At 38.6% G+C, this 4,735-nt stretch overlaps 1 pseudogene; it reads left to right on the top strand.

Moving 5' to 3' along the window:
• Positions 1–551: 551 nt before the first annotated feature.
• Positions 552–2,419, top strand: LOC128588198 (mitochondrial Rho GTPase 1-like; annotated as a pseudogene).
• Positions 2,420–4,735: the final 2,316 nt, after the last annotated feature.

Genomic DNA, 4,735 nt, shown 5'->3' with positions numbered 1-4,735 from the left:
ACCTCAGAGAGGTTTATATTCACATCTCTTGCCTGTTTATAGAGCCAGTTATTTGCACTTTTCTTACTGTTCTTTTGAGTTCTCTGTAGATTCTAGTTATCAGGCCTTAGTCAGATTCATAGTAAGCAAAAATATTCTCTCATTCTGAGGGCTGTCTGTTTGCTCTGTTTGTGGTACTCTTAGCTGTGCAAAAGCTCTCTAGCTTGCTCAAGTCCCAGTTATTTATTTTTGGTGTCACTGCAATTGCTTTGCGGGTGTGTGTGTAAGGTATTCCTCATGAAGTTTTTCCCCAGGCCAATATCTTCAAGTGTTTTCCCCACACTCTCTTCTAGAATTTTTATTTCTGTCTTAAATTTAAATCTTTTATCCAGGCCTATTGGGCCAGAGGAGGTGGAGCTCTGGTGTGGGGAAGAAGCTGAGGAGGAGGCACAGTGGGCCCGGGCAGCAGAAGAGGGTGGCAGGTGGTTCTTTAGCATGGGGAGACCAGCACTGCGTAGTGGGCGCATCCTGTGAAAGGAGTCCACTCCATGCATGGGGGCTGAGGCCGGCCCATGTGTGCCACAGACATGAAGAAAGACATGTGGATCCTGCTGGTGGGAGAACCTAGAGTTGGGAAGACATCACTGATTATGTCTCTGGTCAGAGAAGAATTCCAAGAAGAGGTTCCTCCTCAAGGAGAAGTAATCACCATTCCAGCTGATGTCACCTCTGAGAGAGTTCCAACACATACTGTAGATTACTCAGAAGTAGAACAAAGTGAAAACAACTTCATCAAGAAATATCACAGGCTAACGTCATTTGCATAGTGTATGCTGTTAACAATAAGCATTCTATTGATAAGGTAAATAGTTGATGAATTCCTCTTATAAATGAAAGAATGGACATAGACAGCAGGCTGCCTTTAATATTGGTTGGGAACAAATCTGATCTGGTGGAATATAGTAGTATGGAGACCATCCTTCCTATTATGAACCAGTATACAGAAATAGAAACCTGTGTGGAGTGTTCAGCAAAACACCTGAAGAACATATCAGAGCCCTTTTATGACAAACAGAAAGTTGTTCTTCATCCTTCGGGACCCCTGTATTTCCCAGAGGAGAAGGAGATGAAACCAGCCTGTATAGAAGCCCTTACTTGAATATTTAAAATATCTGACCAAGATAATGATGGTACCCTCAATGATGCTGAGCTCAACTTCTTTCAGAGAATTTGTTTCAACACTCCATTAGCTCCTCAAGCTTTGGAAGATGTCCAGAATGTAGTGAGAAAACATGTAAGTGATGGTGTGGCTGACCGTGGATTGACAGTGAAAGGTTTTCTCTTTTTACACACACTTTTTATCCAGAGAGGGAGACACAGAACTACTTGGACTGTGCTTTGTCCATTTGGTTATGATGATGATCTGAATTTGATGCCTGACTATTTATTCCCCCTGCTAAAAATTCCTCCTGATTGCCCTACTGAATTAAATAATCATGCATATTTGTTTCTCCAGAGCACCTTTGACAAGCATGATTTGGATAGAGACTGTGCTTTGTCACCTGGTGAATTTAAGATTTATTCAAAGTTTTCCCTTATATACCTTGGGGACCAGATGTGAATAACAGTTTGTACCAATGACAGAGGCTGGTTAACCTACCAGGGATTCCTTTCCAATGGACCCTCATGACCTATTTAGATGTACAGCAGTGCCTGGAGTATTTGGGCTATCTAGGCTATTTAATATTGACTGAACAAGAGTCTCAAGCTTCATGCATTACAGTAACAAGAGATAAAAAGATAGACCTGCAGAAAAAAAACAGACTCAAAGAAATTTGTTCAGATGTAATGTAAATGGAACGAAAAACTGTGAGAAAAGTGGAGTTCTTTATACTTACTCTTCTTGGAAGAAACTTAATGAGGCAGAAGAAAATTCGTGATGATCATAAATCCTACTATGCAATTAACACTGTTTATGTACATGGACAAGAGAAATACTTGTTGTTGCATGATATCTCAGAATCAGAATTTCTAACTGAGGCTGAGAACATTTGTGATGTTGTGTGCCTGGTATGATGTCAGTAATCCCAAATCCTTTGAATACTGTGCCAGGTTTTTTAAGCAACACTTTATGGATGGCAGAATACCCTGCTTAATCGTAGCTGCAAAGTCAGACCTACATGAAGTTAAGCAAGAATATAGTATTTCACCTACTGATTTCTGCAGGAAACACAAAATGCCTCCACCACAAGCCTTCACTTGCAATACTGCTGATGCACCCAGTAAGGATATCTATGTTAAATTGACAACAATGGCCATGTACCTGCATGTGGCACAAGCTGACCTCAAGAGATGTACATTTTGGCTTAGAGCAAGTTTTGGTGCTACTGTTTATGCAGTTTTGGGCTTTACTATGTACACAGCATTATTGAAACAATGATGATTAAAACAAAATACCATCACTACCAAAAAAAATGATTTTATGCACATTCTGAATGCTTTCAATTCTGCTAGAAATATTGAGGCATTTATACATGCAGAGTTATTTTATTAATATTTGTAATTCGTGTGTAAGAGTATTTTAATATTAGATATAACTGCAGTATTGGCTAGCATATGGAAAGAAACAGCTAACAGCCAAAATAAAATGTCTAAATTCTTTTGAATTTGTTGAGGTTAGCCTTGTGACCTGAGATATGATCAATTTTGGAAGATGATCCATGGGCTGATGAGAAGAATGTGTTTTTAGATTTGTTAGAATAAAGTGTCCTATGAATGTCTATTAAGTCCATTTGTTCTACGGCCTTGTTCAAATCCATTGTTTCTTTGTTTAGTTTCTGCTTGAAAGATCTGTCCAGTACTGCCAATGGGGTGTTAAAATCTCCAACTATTATAGTGCACAAAGGTATCATATCGTTCAGATCAGTTAGGGTTTGTTTGATATAATGTGGAGCATTCAGATAGGGTGCAAGATGTTAACTATTGAGATCTCTTCATATTGTGTGTTTCCTTTGACCAGTATGAAGTGTGCATCTTTGTCTTGCATTATTTTTGTGGTTTTGAATCCCACTGTATCTGCATACAAGATTGCAACCCAGCTTTTTTCTGCTTTCCATTTTCCTGGAATAGTGTTGCCCATTTCTTCTCTCTGAGTCTTGTTTTATCTTTTGAGATAAGGTGAGTTTTCAGATATCTAATCTGAGTGTCTGTATCCAGTTGGCCAGCCTATGGCTCTTTAAAGGAGAGTTCAAACCATTTACATTAATTGAGAGAATTGATAGATTTGGCAGAGTTTTAGTCATCTTGTTTTTAAGAAATCCAGAGCTTAATTTTATGTCTCTCACCTTTGTGCCTATGTTTCATTCCTTATTTTCTGGGTAGGTTTACTTTGGTGGTGTACCCTCCTATTGTTTGTTATGAAGAATGGGTCTGAGTATTTCCTGTCGAGCTGGTTGAGTCATGGCAAATTTCCCCAGCATGTGTATGTCAGTGAAGTATTTGAATTTCCCATCACAAATGAAACTCATTTTAGCAGGATATAGGATCCTTGGCTGGAAATTGTTTTCTTTGAGAAGGTTGAAGGTCAATGACCATTCTTTTCTGGCTTGGAAAGTTTTAGCGGAAAGACAAAACCGGCAGTCATCCTTACATTTTTCCCTTTGTAAGTAATACTTTTCTTATGCCTGGCTGCTTGCAGAAGTTTTTTCTCCATATTAACAAAAATTAATTACAATGTAAAATTACGGCAAAATTAATCGGCAAAATTAATTACAATGTGTCTAGATGATGCTTTGTTTGTGTTGAGTTGTGCTAGGGTTGTGAAACTGTCTACTATCTGCATTTCTGTGTTTAATGTCTTGGAGCAGAGAATTTGTGCCTTTGTTACCATCCTCTTCTCCTTCAAGAATCTCTATAATTTGGATGTTTGATTTCTTTTGAATGATTCTGTAATTCATTCAGAGAATATTCTGTTATTTTCATCCATTTTTCTACCTCTTTGAAGGCTTGGGATAGTTCAAAAGTCTTGCCTTCTTTATCTGACATTCGTTCTTCACACTGCTCAACTTTATTTCTGAGGGACTCTACTGCATTTTGAAGCTCCTCAAATACATTTTTCAAGTCCTTAATCTCTCCTATATCTTTCCTCATTGTGTCCATATCCTTGGCGACTTTGTCTTTGAATTCATTAATTTCTTGAGACAACTTCTGAACTGTTTTTTGGTTCTCTGTTTCAAACTTTTCCTCCAGTTTAATTATCTTGTTTGCTGTCCATATTCTAAATTTTATTTCTGATATTTCAGCAATTTGTCTGTGGATAGAATTATTTGTTGTATTTTCTTTGACATCCCAGGAGGCATTGGTCTGCTTGGATTTTTCATGTTGACACAGTTCTTCAGCTGATTCCTTCTCATTAGCAATTTCAGCTTCTTCCTCTTTTTGTCTTTTTAAATATGTTAATTGTAGTTTTTTAGTTGCATTTATGTTGTCTCTGATGAGTGCACTTATCACCATGGACACCATGCCATCGGTGCACCAACAAAGGCAGACAAGTGGTGAATCTGCAGCCCTAGACAGTGTTTCCAGGTGGACAAGATTCTGTAGGCAATAGTGGCCAGCGTTCCAATCAAAATTGCTCTGCCAGTGCTGGTTCTACTACCCACCATATCAAGCTCAGGAGGCTGCCCAGCTGACATTTCTGGCCCAGAGTTCAGGAGAGATGCTTATACACTAGGCACCACACAGCCAGTTGAGTACT

The sequence above is a fragment of the Nycticebus coucang genome, chromosome 6 (assembly GCF_027406575.1).
Source record: "Nycticebus coucang isolate mNycCou1 chromosome 6, mNycCou1.pri, whole genome shotgun sequence".
NCBI classification, from domain to species: Eukaryota; Metazoa; Chordata; class Mammalia; order Primates; family Lorisidae; genus Nycticebus; species Nycticebus coucang.
Note: the sequence above shows the minus strand (reverse complement) of the source record. Positions and strands in the feature narration are given on the sequence as shown.